The sequence below is a fragment of the Schistocerca piceifrons genome, chromosome 10, assembly GCF_021461385.2.
Source record: "Schistocerca piceifrons isolate TAMUIC-IGC-003096 chromosome 10, iqSchPice1.1, whole genome shotgun sequence".
Classification (NCBI taxonomy): Eukaryota; Metazoa; Arthropoda; class Insecta; order Orthoptera; family Acrididae; genus Schistocerca; species Schistocerca piceifrons.
In genome coordinates, this window is record NC_060147.1 from 127,578,872 (window position 1) to 127,594,214 (window position 15,343).

The 15,343-nt window shown below is 46.3% G+C and overlaps 1 protein-coding gene and 1 non-coding gene across 2 annotated transcripts in view; one reads left to right on the forward strand and one right to left on the reverse strand.

Annotated features, from left to right (window-relative positions):
• Nucleotides 1–15,343, forward strand: part of LOC124718757 — a 578,644-nt gene that overhangs the window by 486,063 nt on the left and 77,238 nt on the right. The gene's annotated exons all lie outside the window — the stretch shown is intronic.
• On the reverse strand, nucleotides 14,094–14,168 carry Trnas-cga. Its single transcript has one exon. It is a non-coding gene; the product is annotated as a tRNA-Ser (tRNA).

Below are 15,343 nucleotides of genomic sequence, written 5' to 3' on the forward strand. Positions count from 1 at the left end.
ATGGGGTCCGAAAACGCATACTTTTCCAGAAATCGAGGTAAGAAACTATTACAACTGCCGCTTCTGTACCCACATGGTAAACGCTTTTCGCCGACAGCACCGATAGCAAAGTCTGCTTTCGGCAGCGGTGGGGCGAGGACGTCCGCTGCGCCCCGCCGTGATCCCTCGTGAGGAATTCGCAGCACTCTTACTCGGAGTTGTTTTGATGTGACAAGCCTTAAAAGTTTAATACTTTACTAGCTCACGGCGTTTGGGAAATTAGTTTGCCTACTTTATTATCATCATTCCTTACTGATTTACTTACCTTATTAACCCTCCTATCCCTATCAATTGAGATAAGGAAAAATGCAGACGAAAACATCCGCGAGGTTTCTTCAAGATTCGAATCCGGGTTTTCCGAATCCCAGATACTTACCTTGGCCATTGCGCTGTCGCTGCTGTCAGCGAAAAGCGATTACCATGTGGGTACGGAAGCGGCAGTTGTAAAAGTTTGTTTCCTCGATTTCTGGAAAGGTTTGCGTTTGCGGACCCCATACCTGATGATGAAAAGTGCTCTATTTACAATTATCTATCGATCCCTCCAATTTTGAGTCGATTGCTCGTCATGACCTTTAGGGGTGATTTTCTCAAAAATTCGTGGGTGTTGAGGCAAAATATCTTAGAGTCCTTCGTTTTAGGTTGTAGACAAACGACCTGCCAAATTTGAGCCGAATCGGTTGGCCGTGTCTCAGGCCTTCCCCTTGTCAGTGCCATTTGAACCATTTTTGAAAACTGTATGTTCAGTTGTTCCAGAGTGAAACAATAAATTTAAAACAATTAATTGTTTACTTTTTCCTAATTTCTTCTTGTATTCATTGCTTATTATGATGATAGAGGTCAATTTTGTGAAAATTTTTAAAATTAATTTTTTTAAATATTGCTAGAACTCAAAGGCTTAATCAGTGATAGCGGTGTGTTTACTGGCAGCTGCTATCGTACAAAAAGACAAAGAGTTAAGTTTTTAATGTAATTTTACTTTTTAATTAACAACTTAAATGAAATTTTGAAAATGAGAAGCATTTGTTATACGAGATGTCGGCGTATCTAATACGTGGAGCATTCCGTGTTTACAGTATTACGAGCCGTCCCGTCGGCTGTTCGGAAACAGGGAGCCCGTCCCACCATTTATCAGCGTTAATCTGCCCTGTTTGCCTAATCTGAACCACTGACAGCACAACACGTCAACCCCAGACGAGCGCGCAGCTCCTATATGCGGGAAGGTCCCGCGCAACACAAGTATGCGCCGTAAGCGCCAAGGAATGAAGGGGCTGAAGGCGGGAGGAGCGTCGTAGACAGGTGGGGAGGGGGAAGGGGGGTAATTGCTTTTCCTATAATGCCCGCGGGCGCAGAAAATGGGAAAGGCGGCGGCGGCGGCAGCGGGCGGTTAGGTCGGCGGCCGCAACTGTACACGCCCGCGAAGCGAAACACTGAACAGGACCCTGGACAGGAAGACGGACCGCGAAGAGACACGAACCCAGTGCGGTACCTGTCCGCGCTGCTGCGGCGTTCGTCGTATAATTACGTCCATTGTTACGACACGGATATGTTACCTGCTTTTCAAGCCTCGACCTTGTGCAGAAAAAAAAAAAACTGTCTTAGCATTTGTCGACTCAAACGACAAACGATCGACGAGATAAAGTGACGTAAGATTTTAGAAATTTTACGAAAAAAGAGAATTTATCAAAAAAAATTAGCCTCCCATCTACAGTCGTGACTAATAATGTGTAGCACACCAAATGTATTCGCAATTGCGAATAATTACAACTGTCAGCTGTAGAACGGAATCACGACAGTGAAAATCTGTGACAGTAGCTTGCCTGCTATCGGAACATAAAACACGATATTGCAGTGCCTTTGTTATTCTCATTACGATGCAGCGATATGTGACTGTTTATGACACCGTGGTGTATGGGAAGTGCCTTTGTTATTCTCATTACGATGCAGCGATCTGTGACTGTTGATGACACCGTGGTGTATGGGAAGGCGTCGTCGTTGAAGGCGAGCATACAAGATGACTTAGAGATAATTGCTAGTTGTAGTTCCTGTGGTGAATGGGAACGTGCCCTAAATGTAGGGACATTAAGGTAGGCAACACAACTTACATCATTCGTGAATGGTGCATACGACGTGATGCGGGTTGCCTATCTTTAGATGCACGAAATATTTTCAGCGCCTGTTTTAGGTTGCCCACCTGGTACTTCGCAGAAATTGTCAGGAGCAACTGCGAGATCAAGAGAATGGAGGTAGCGGGCGGCGGAAGTGCAGCAGATGGATGCCTGATGGAGTGGGTGGGCGCAGAGGAGGGAGAGGGGGGTGAGGGGGAGGGGGTGGCGGGGTTTTAATCTGCGCGGGTTTCTTGGGGCGGCCGGCGGCGCGGGCTATTGGGCGAGCACAATGCGGCCATTGTTCGTCGAGGTGGGAAGCTGCGAACCACCTCGTGAATGGCTGGGCTGGCAGGCTTCGGGCCACAGCCGCCCGGGAGCCATCACCGGCGGCTGGCGGAGTCAGCAGCCGTGATCTGCAAGTGACCGCCGAGTATCTGCCGGATGGTGCATTAGCATGAGCCGTAACCTGAGAGCAATTAAGGAGAGCTTCACGCAGGAGGTTGCCATCGTTCAACCATTGAACGGACTGCTTACTGACAGCATAGAAACAGGCATAGCTCCCTACTTAGCAATCATATACAACCGCTCGCTCACCGATAGATCTGTACCTGCAGATTGGAAAATTGCGCAGGTCGCACCAGTGTTTAAGTAGGGTAGTAGGAGTAATCCATCGAACTACAGACCTATATCATTGACGTCGGTTTGCAGAAGGGTTTTGGAGCATATACTGTATTCAAACATTATGAATCACCTCGAAGGGAACGATCTATTGATACGCAATCAGCATGGTTTCAGAAAACATCGCTCTTGTGCAACGCAGCTAGCTCTTTATTCGCAGGAATATTGGCCACTATCGACAGGGGATCTCAAGTTGATTCCGTATTTCTAGATTTCTGGAAAGCTTTTGACACCGTTCCTCACAAGCGACTTCTAATCAAGCTGCGGGCCTATGGGGTATCGTCTCAGTTGTGCGACTGGATTCGTGATTCCCTGTCAGGAAGGACGCAGTTCGTAGTAATAGACGGCAAATCATCAAGCAAAAAAAGTGATATCAGGTGTTCCCCAGGGAAGCGTCCTGGGACCTCTGCTGTTCCTGATCTATATAAATGACCAGGGTGACAATCTGAGCACTTCTCTTAGGTTGTTCGCAGATGATGCTGTAATTTACCGTCTAGTAAGGTCATCCGAAGACCAGTATTAGTTGCAAAGCGATTTATAAAAGATTGCTGTATGGTGTGGCAGGTGGCAGTTGACGCTAAATAACGAAAAGTGTGAGGTGATCCACATGAGCTCCAAAAGAAATCCGTTGGAATTCGATTACTCGATAAATAGTACAATTCTCAAGGTTGTCAATTCAACTAAGTACCTGGGTGTTAAAATTACGAACAACTTCAGTTGGAAAGACCACATCGATAATATTGTGGGGAAGGCGAGCCAAAGGTTGCGTTTCATTGGCAGGACACTTAGAAGGTGCAACAAGTCCACTAAAGAGACAGCTTACACTACACTCGTTCGTCCTCTGTTAGAATATTGCTGCGCGGTGTGGGATCCTTACCAGGTGGGATTGACGGGGGACATCGAAAGGGTGCAAAAAAGGGCAGCTCGTTTTGTATTATCACGTAATAGGGGAGAGAGGGTGGCAGATATGATACGCGAGTTGGGATGGAAGTCATTAAAGCAAACACGTTTTTCGTCGCGGCGAGATTGGAAATTTACTTTACTTATGACAACGAACCGAGTGTTCTGTACGGACAAGTTACTCTGTAACTACAATATATGATCTGAAGTTGGGCAGCTAGCCCGAAACCGGTAATTGAAAATAAAGAATACCGATCGAAGACTGAAACGCCATATTTTATTTAATGAACGATCGCGGAATTCCCATTGAGACAATCATGTCTGGTTTTGATAAAATCAAAGTGACTGGTATAAAGGACAGGTGGCTCCCATATACACCCTGTAAGGGGTAGAAATGCAGGCATTTTTACATGTGGTACTTTAATGTGTAAACACATTAGTGTATTCCTTGTTTTTTTTTCTGTATTGATTAGTCTTCCCAAAAAGACGTCACAAACATTACGACCTGATGTTTTCTGCGTGCCTGTAAGTGCACCACTAAGTTGACTAGATCTGTCAGTATGGACTAACCGCCTTGCCTGTACGCGTCCATACTTCAGCTATAATTATTAGTCTGCAAATGACGTAAATAATGATGCATTTTTGTTGAGCACACAGTCCTCATTCACCAACAGAAGTCTCTGCAGTTATACTCGTCACACTCCGTATAGGAAGGGTAGAAGAACACACCTGCAAAATAACAGTCCAACACGCTGACGTCGGTTTGCTGCAGAACTCGTGCACACGTTCTGTGTTCGAAGAGGATACATTTTCCCTTCTGTCCACAAATCAGCACGGATTTAGAAAGCATTGCTCATGCGAAAATCAAGTTTCCCTTTTCGCGCATGATATCCTGCAATCCATGGCTAGAGGACAACAGAGAGACTGCACATCGCTATACTTCCTGGAAGCGTCTTATTCAGTGCTCCGCTGCAGACTGATATTAGCGCACATGTTCTCACACATGTGAGTGGCTCGGAAACGTCTTCAGTAATTGACTCCAGTACGTTCTCCTCGACGTCGAGTGTTCATCAGAGACGAGGGTATAGATAGGAGTGCCTCGTGGAAATGAAGTTCTGTATACATGAATCATCTGACAGACACGGTGAACAACAATTTATGTCCGTTTGCTGATGATGCTGTGATGCACGGGACGTTGACTGTAGGAGAATACAAGATGGAATAGACGGAATTTCCAGCTGCTGTAGTGAACAGAAAAATGTAAGTTAACGCGCGAAAAACAATCCTGTAACGTTCAACTGCTTGAGTCGCAGTGTGCGGCTAAAAACCTATGCGTAACGTCGGAAAAAGATATGAAATGAAATGAGGACGTATGGTTGGTAATAGGGAAGACGAATGGTCGACCTCGTTTTTTGGGAAAATTTCGGGAAAGTGTGGCTCATCTGTAAAGGAGAGGGCGTATACAACATCAGTGTGACACATTCTTCAGTGCTGCCCGAGTGTGTGAGATCCTCACCAGCTCGGAATGAAGAAAGTCATTGAAGCAATTCAGAGGCGGATTGGTAGATTTGTTACCAGTAGGTGCGAACAACACGTAAGTATTACGGAGATATTTCGTGATCTCAAATGAGAATGCCTGGAAGGAAGACGACGTTCTTTTCGCGAGGCACTATTGAGAAAATTCAGAGGAGCTGCATTTGAAGCTGACTGCAGAACGATTCTGTGCCCCCCTCTCCTCAACGCATATTTTGAGCAATAATCACGAACATGAGATAAATTGGGTATATACGGAGGGAAGGAAAATCACTGGCAGTGATACGTTGTACCCTGCGCCATGCACCATACACTAGAGTATGGTGTGTGTGTGTGTGTGTGTGTGTGTGTGTGTGTGTGTGTGTAAATGTAGAAGTAGATGCACCCGTTTTGTGAAATACATACAATACAGAAAATCACATGTATATTATCATAGCAAGAAAGATTGAGATAACGGACGTAGCCACGGTATAAGCTCGGATTGATGGTCAGGTGAAAGAAATAACATTCTGGTTCATACAGTTTGAGGTATGGGTATGATAAAGTTACAAAATACATAATCAGTAACTGTTGAGATACAATAATCTGAGCGAGTGTATACGTGAGATGAAGGGCCTAAGACCTAATCCTGCATCATTCCCAATAAATCTTCGCATTGCAAGACAGTTACTGAGCTAATTAACATAGTGGGCAAAGCTTTTAGCAACGCGCATTTGCGTGCAAGATCACGTATCACCGAACTGCATTCAGTTGCTTTGAATGGCATCGCGGTATCTGATTATGATTACACATCTACACTGAAGCGCCAGAGAAACTGGTATAGGCATGCGTATTCCAATACAGTGATATGTGAACAGGCAGAATACGACGTTGCGGTCGGCAAAGCCTATATAAGACAAGTGTCTGGCGCAGTAGTTAGATCGGTTACTGCTGCTGCAATGGCAGGTTATGAAGATTTAAGTAAGTTTGAACGTGGTGTCACGCTCGACACAAGAGGGATGGGACATAGCATCTCCAACGTAGCGGTGAATTTGCGGATTTTTCCGTACTACCACTTCACGAGTGTATCGTGAATATTAGGAATCTAGTAAAACATCAAATCTCCCAGAACGCTGCGGCAGGAAAAAGATTCTGCAACAATGGGAACAACAACGACTGAAGAGAATCGTTCTACGTGACAGAAGTGCAACTCTTTGGCACATTGTTGCAGATATCAGTGCTGGACCATCAACAAGTGTCAGTGTACGAACCATTCAACGAGACATCACCAATACGGGCTTTCTGAGCCGAAGGCCCATCCGTGTACCCTTGATGACTAGACGACACAAAGCTTTACGCCTCGCCTCGATCTGTCAGCACCGACATTGGACTGTTGATGACTGGAAGCATGTTGCCTGGTCGGACCAATCTCGTTTTAAACTGTAACTGTATCTAGCGGATGGACGTGTGCGGGTATGGAGACAACCTCATCAGTCCATGAGCCTTGCATTGTGATATGGGACCCCTGATACGACTAGGTACGACTCTGACAGCTGAATCGTACGTAAACATCCTGTCTGATCACCTGCATCCATTCATGTCCATTGTGCATCCCGACGGACCTGGGCAACTCCAGCAGGACAACGCGACACCCCACACGTCCAGAATTGTTAGAGAGTGGCTCCAGAAACACACTTCTGAGTTTAAGCACTTCTGCTGGCCACCAAACTCCCCAGACATGAACATTGTGGAGCATATCTGGGATGCCTAGCAACGTGCTGTTCAGAAAAGATCTCCACCCCCTCGTACTGTTACGGATTTATGGACAGCTCTGCAGGGTTCATGGTGTCAGTTCCCTCAAGCACTACTTTAGACATTAGTCGAGACCAATCCACGTCGTGTTGCTGCACTTCTGCGTGCTCACGGGGGCCGCACATGATATTAGGCAGGTGTACCAATTTCTTTGGCTCTTCAGTGTATTAATGGGCGTTACCATGGGGTGTGCCCACACTTCGCGCTTATGACAGGTCGAACGCTGTCGGAGACAATTTCAATGAGGCCTCTGAATGTCTGTGGAGGAATGGCATCCCATTATTCCTCAAGAACCGAAACTAGATAAGGTACTGATACGAGACGCTGCGGTCGGGGTCGAAGTCTGACTGATGTGAGAAGTGTTCAGTTGGGTTCTGGTCGAGACTCTGGGCAAGCCAGTACATTTCAGAGACGTCCATTGGCTCATTGGTGTTGTTCCGTGATAGATGCATTGTAGTGGTGATAGAGTTATCTACTGTACACAGCACAGATGTGTTCGTATCCTCCCGCATTTAACGTTTTCTTGCACCAATAATGGGCCTGCACGCTTATCACGAAAGACACCTTCATGTCGTAATCCTACCTTCTCCGTATTTTCTGTTGGTGAACATGGGGGCAGGTAGCGTCGTCCAGGGGTTCGCTGAACCCAAACCGTTCCATCGGATTGCCACGGGGTATTTCACGCAATTTTTTTACAACCACCCTCCTCAGTTGCTGTCCGTCAGTTCATGAGGTGTGTCTGCTCTCAGCGTAGCTGAAGTTGTTCCTTAGGGGTTTCCGCTTCACAGTCACATCACCAACAGTAAGGTTGAAATGTCCCTGATGGATCTGCTACTCTGGTGGCATCCAGTGACTGGTGCACGTCTGAAGTTACTGAGCTCTCCTGACCCATCCACTCTGCTGCACTGCTTCTCTACTGACAAAACAGCCCTCCCCGTATCTCCTTTTACACAGGCGCACCAGTCTCCCATGATATCTAGTAGTCGATTCCACATCACATAAGGGTGCCCAGTTGCTTTTGGTCAGATAGTGTGCGATCTACAACTTCATCAGTAGGTTTGAGCTATTTTGCAGTGCCTCCTCCAGTGGCGTGCTATGGTACTGCTATGGCGAAGTCATTTGAATGTGAGGTAATACAGCGGACATGTACCAGCAAACCAAACAAATATAAATACAGAACGTTATATTTTCGGTGAGATTGAAAATTTGAAGGCTACCGTTCGTTTTCAAATACACTGCCTGTTAAAGAAAAGGGAAGCACACAGAAGACCTGGTTGGATGATTATGTGACTCTGTACATGTACACATCATCAGTGGCTATGAAAATGATTGCAATTGTCTCTGACATGTAGATTGGCTACCAGAATCAATATGTGTTGTTAATAATTAGTATTGTTACCAGGTCTGATGAGGTGTATGGCAACGGCCTTGCCACAGTGGCCGCCACTTGGATGAGTGACCATCCAGGCCGCCATGCGCTGTTGCCATTTTTCGGGGTGCCAATTGAGGTGCTACTCCACCGAATAGTAGCGGCTCCGGTCACAGAAAACCATCATAATGACTGGAAGAGTGGTCAGCTGACCACACGCCATTCCTATCCGCATCCTCAGCTGAGGATGACACGGCGGTCGGATGGTCCTAATCGGCCACTTGTGGCCTGAAGACGGAGTGCTGATGAGGTGTATAGGGGTCGTGAACAGCCTCAGACGTTGAGTGACGAAAAGGGCTATGAAGAACATGGAGACAGAGTTATCAGCCAGCACCATTCGGAGTTTGGAAGAAGACAATCAGCACCAGTTGGTGTTAGAAAGGCGTCTCATCGCAGGTCTCCATTTGGTCGGCTGGTCTAACCGTGCAATATCCAAAATTGTGGGGCATATGGATGTGACAGGGGCCTGATGTTGGACTGCATGGGGACATGAGAGCATGCATACTCGTCCTCAAGTTCCAGTCAAGGAAGGATTGCCGTACTGTATACCAGCTACAAGGCAACGCCTTCATATCTGTCCCTGCTAAATGACAACAAGTAGTGGACTTCCTGCAACGTTCTGTTCGATTCGGCACCATTGGTAGGAGACTAACAGCAGCTGGACTAGGGAAGTACCGATCCATGTGTAGACTCCTGTTAACACCACAACACAGACAGCTGCATCTGGAATGGTGCAATGACTGACAAGCATAAACTGTCGATGAATGGCGTCGCATTGTGGTTCCGGACTACGCAAGCTGACCGTCGTCGGCGAGTATGGTGGTGACATGGGGAGAGGTCCCATTCTTCCAATGTCACAGAGACACGGTTGTGTTACTCCTGACGTCACGGTGTGGGGAGCCATTGGCTAGTGACTGAGGGTACTCTGACAGCACAACGGTACACCGCGGCTGTTCAAATGGTTCAAATGGCTCTGAGCACTAACCGCTGAGGTCATCAGTCCCCTAGAACTTAGAACTACTTAAGCCTAACGACATCACACACATCCATGCCCGAGGCAGGATTCGAACCTGCGACCGTAGCGATCGCGTGGTTCCAGACTGTAGCGCCTAGAACCTCTCGGCCACTCCGGCCGGCACCACGGGTGTCCTCGGTCCTCATGTGTTACCTCTCACGTGCAGGACCAGTTAGAAAACTCTTCCCACACAAGTCACTTACTATTTGTTGTCTTTGTCTTCCCAGGCACGCTTTTACTTGCGTCATTTTTCGCTACTAATTGCGATTCACACTGTATACAAATATCCCGTTTTGGAGCGCCTGATATTTTTCTGAGCTTGGTACCACAAGCAGTGGCTTGTGTCACTTGGATCTTGTACGGAACTGCACAAGCGACAGTATCATTGTGCAATTTTTCATCAGGACAATGCTCGTCCAGACATGTCGCGAGTCTCTGAACTGTCTCTGAAATGCTGAGGTACTCCAGCAAGATCACCAAGTACATCGCCAATAGAACGTGCGGGAATAGCTCTGACAATGCTGTAACAGTGTCAGTAGGTAATATAACAAGCAGAGAGTACAACAGCTGTGGGCCAGCTTGCCTCAAGAAAAGAAACATCCGGTATGACAGCCTTCCCAACCAAATCAGTGTGTGCACCCACGCCAGAGTGGGGCAGTGTCTTGCTTAGAAGTGCGTTCATATTGTTTGGTTGGTTGATCTGTAGGGACTAAACTGCATGCTTATCAGCCTGCCCTCAAACTGGCAAGTAGATTGTCAATTTGACTCGATTTTGTAATCACAGAAATAACATCACATGCCCTCCCAATATGTGAAGTGTGTTCCGTTCACCCCTCCACTTCATGGTGTCATTTTTTGTGAGGTAGTCTATTTGAGACTTTTTAAACACAGTACAGATTAAAACTGGATATCACCTGTACGATAAGGCGTCTTTTAGCATACAGCACGCATTTTAAGAAAAAATTTTTAAAGAGATTTAAGAGAAACCTTGTCGAAGTAAAGAGGATATAAAATGTAGACTGGCAATGGCAAGGAAAGCGTTTCTGAAGAAGAGAAATTTTTTAACATCTAGTATAGATTTAAGTGTCAGGAAGTCGTTTCTGAAAGTATTTGGATGGAGTGTAGCCATGTATGGAAGTGAAATGTGGACGATAAATAGTTTAGACAAGAAGAGAATAGAAGCTTTCGAAATGAGGTGCTACAGAAGAATGCTGAAGATTAGATGAGTAGATCACATAACTAATGAGGAGGTACTGAATAGAATTGGAGAGAAGAGAAATTTGTGGCACAACTTGAGGAAGGGATCGGTTGGTAGGCCATATTTTCAGGCATCAAGGGATCACCAATTTAGTATTGGAGGGCAGCGTGGAGAGTAAAAATCGTAGAGGGAGACCAAGAGATGGATACACTAAACAGATTAAGAAGGATGTAGGTTGCAGTAGGTATTGGGAAATGAAGAAGCTTGCACAGGATAGAGTAGCGCGGAGAGCTGCATCAAACCAATCTCTGGACTGAAGACCACAACAACAACAAGTGAAATCTGTTGCACATGACTTGGTACACAATTTTAAGGAGGGGTGGGCTGCAGAGTTGTGCAGCAACTGTCGTTTTAGGGATGCTGAACAGGAGCAGAAATGATTAGTGAACAAGTTAAAAAACAAACAAAAGATTTACCTCAGCTGCATTTCTACAAACGTACGGGAACTCAGTACAAAGAGTGCAGCAAGGAACATAGTCCGGATGTTACAACACCAACAACGACGGTAACAAAGCTGTGACGAGGCTGCGTCCGCATAGCTTCCTGTAGCGATGTGGTTCCAGGGTTGGCTGACGGTGAGTCGCTGCCGCCGGCCCTCCTGTACTGCGGTGGCCGAGCGGTTCTAGGCGCTTCAGTCTGGAACCGCGCGACCGCTACGGTCGCAGGTTCGAATCCTCCCTCGGGCATGGGTGTGTGTGGTGTCCTTGGGTTAGTTAGGTTTAAGAAGTTCTAAGTTCTAGGGGACTGATGACCTCAGAAGTTAAGTCCCATAGTGCTCAGAGCCATTTTTGGTACAGAGCTTCTGGAAGCGCGGCACAGTGGCCGTGCATGACTGGGTCCACCAGATCCTGTGTGACAACTATCGACATCACACAAAAACTTGCAATTCCTTTGCTATGACGCCCGTGGCGTTGTATCTGAGAGAGGCGACGGGTGTCCAACCCGGTACCACGCGACCGAATAACCAAAGGAAGGACTGGGCCACTTCTTGTTCATTTGCACACAGTTGATGGTAGACAACAAAGATTTTATTTAACATTGCCGTCACATTACAAGCTAGTAATTTTTAACATTTTATGAGTTATTTTAAATACACTGGTAACAACTTAGCCAGATAAAATATTTCACTCACAGCCAGAAGAGTTAATATAAAAACCAACTAAGAAGAAAACTCAACAAATTGCCAAAGCAAAATGCCAGAAGGGCTGATTTTAAGGGACAGCAAACAAACGCAGCCAAAACCTCTCAGACAAACAGAAGCTAAACGATGTCAAAGCAGCGTAAGGAGGGCTATGCGTGAAGCGTTCAGTGAATTCGAAAGTAAAATTCTATGTACCGACTTGACAGAAAATCCTAGGACGTTCTGGTCTTACGTTAAATAAGTGGCTCGAAACAGCTTATCCAGACACTTCGGGATGATGATGGCATTGAAACAGAGGATGACACGCGTAAAGCTGAAATACTAAACACCTTTTTTCAAAGCTGTATCACAGAGGAAGACGGCACTGCAGTTCCTCTCTAAATCCTCGCACAAACTAAAAAATGGCTGACATCGAAATAAGTGTCCATGGAATAGATAAGCAACTGAAATGACTCAACAGAGGAAAGTCCACTGGACCTGACGGGATACCAATTCGATTCTACACAGAGTATGCGAAAGAACTTGCCCCCCTTCTAACAGCGGTGTACCGCAAGTCTCTAGACGAACGGAAGGTTCCAAATGACTGGAAAAGAGCACAGGTAGTCCCAGTCTTCAAGAATGGTCGTCGAGCAGATCCACAAAACTATAAACCTATATCTCTGACGTCGATCTGTTGTAGAATGTTAGAATATGTTTTTCGCACGCGTATCATGTCGTTTTTGGAAACCCAGAATCTAGTCTGTAGGAATCGACATGAATTCCGGAAACAGCGATCGTGTGAGACCCAACTCGCTTTATTTGATCATGCGACCCAGAAATTATTAGATACAGGCTCCCAGGTAGATGCCATTTTCCTAGACTTCCGGAAGGCGTTCGGCACAGTTCCGCACTGTCGCCTGATAAAGTAAGAGCCTACGGAATATCAGACCAGCTGTGTGGCTGGACTGAAGAGTTTTTATCAAACAGAACACAGCATGTTGTTCTCAATGGAGAGACGTCTACAGACGTTAAAGTAACCTATGGCGTGCCACAGGGGACTGTTATGGGACCATTGCTTTTCACAATATATATAAAGGACCTAGTAAATAGGGTCGGAAGTTCCATGCGGCTTTTCGCGGATGATGCTGTAGTATACAGAGAAGTTGCAGCATTAGAAAATTGTAGCGAAATGCAGGAAGATCTGCAGCGGACAGGCACTTGGTGCAGGGAGTGGCAACTGACCCTTAACGTAGACAAATGTAATGTACTGCGAATACATAGAAAGAAGGATCATTTATTGTATGATTATATGATAGCGGAACAAACACCAGTAGCAGTTACTTCTGTAAAATGTCTGGGAGTCTGCGTGCGGAACGATTTGAAGTGGAATGATCATATAAAATTAATTGTTAGTAAGGCGGGTACCAGGTTAAGATTCATTGGGAGAGTCCTTAGAAAATGTAGTCCATCAACAAAGGAGGTGGCTTACAAAACACTCGTTCGACCTATACTTGAGTATTGCTCATCAGTGTGGGATCCGTACCAGGTCGGGTTGACAGAGGAGATAGAGAAGATCCAAAGAAGAGCGGCGCGTTTCGTCACCTGGTTATTTGGTAAGCGTGATAGCGTTACGGAGGTGTTTGGCCTACTCAAGTGCCAGACTCTGCAAGAGAGGCGCTCTGCATCGCGGTGTAGCTTGCTCGCCAGCTCGCCAGCCCGAGGAGATCACGAATGTAAAATTAGAGAGATTCGAGCGCGCAGACAGTCGTTCTTCCCGCGAACCATACGCGACTGGAACAGAAACGGGAGGTAATGACAGTGGCACGTAAAGTGCCCTCCCCCACACACCGTTGGGTGGCTAGCGGAGTATAAATGTAGATGTAGATGTAGAACCAATAACGCCTGAGGACTGACTTAAAGAAATTGCCACTACCACTACCAATAACGGTTGAAGGGCTGATTTTAAAAAAATTTCGCTTTCAACCAATAACGCGTGAAGGGCTGATTCCAACAACAAATAGCAAGCTGCAACCACTAACGCCTCAATGGCAGATTTTAAGAAATGGCAGCTACAACCAATGATGCCTGAAGGGCTAATTAAATAAATGCAATTAAAAACTCAATAATTGGCCAATACTTGAAACAGGCAACGGCTACCAGAATGAGATTTTCACTCTGCAGCGGAGTGTGCGCTGATATGAAACTTCCTGGCAGATTAAAACTGTGTGCCGGACCGAGACTCGAACTCGGGACCTTTGCCTTTCGTGGGCAAATGCTCTACCAACTGAGCTACCCAAGCACTACTTATGCCCCGTCGCCACAGCCATACTTTTGCCAGTACCTCGTCTCCTACCTTCCAAAGGTCCCGAGTTCGAGCCTCGGTTCAAATGGTTTAAATGGCTCTGAGCACTATGGGACTTAACTGCTGTGGTCATCAGTCCCCTAGAACTTAGAACTACTTAAACCTAACTAACCTAAGGACATCACACACATCCATGCCCGAGGCAGGATTCGAACCTGCGACCGTAGCAGTCGCACGGTTCCGGACTGCGCGCCTAGAACCGCGAGACCACCGCGGGCCTCGGTCCGGCACACAGTTTTAATCTGCCAGGAAGTTTCATATCAGCGCACTCTCCACTGCAGAGTGAAACTCTCATTCTGGAAACATCCTCCAGGCTGCGGCTAAGCCATGTCTCCACAATATCCTTTCTTTCAGGAGTGCTAGTATTGCAAGGTTCGCAGGAGAGCTTCTGTAAAGTTTGGAAGGTAGGAGACGAGGTACTGGCAGAAGTAAGGCTGTGAGAACGAGGCGTGAGTAGTGCTTGGGTAGCTCAGTTGGTAGAGCACTTGCTCGCGAAAGGCAAAGGTCCCTAGTGCGAGTCTCGGTTCGGCACACAGTTTTAATCAGCCGGGAAGTTTCAGGCAATGACTATCTTAAACACACGCTATTTGACAGCAAGGTTCAAATGGCTCTGAGCACTACGGAATATCTGAGGTCATCAGTCCCCTAGAACTTAGAACTACTTAAACCTAACTAACCTAAGGACATCACACACAACCATGCCCGAGACAGGATTCGAATCTGCGACCATAGCGGTCGCGTGGTTCCAAACTGAAGCGCCTTGAACCGGTCGGCCACACCGGCCGGCCGACACCAAAGTATTTGACTGAATAATTAACAAGACACTTTAAACAGAAGCAAAAGCTTTAAGAAAGGAATCACAGTAACAGGCAGATTTTAATATTTCCACACATGATAAATACAATCGTCAATAAAATAACTGAAGATTAGGGTCTTAAGTCAGTGCGAGCTTCTTCACATTTCACTCATACATGACATGGCCGGTACATTACAGCCGGCTCACAAACCACCAGTTTGTCTACAAGAGACTAGAACATTCCATTACCAGCCGATACTGACAATTAAGTACAATACTAACAGATAGGAGAACCTAAACTGAATTATGCTGGCCCC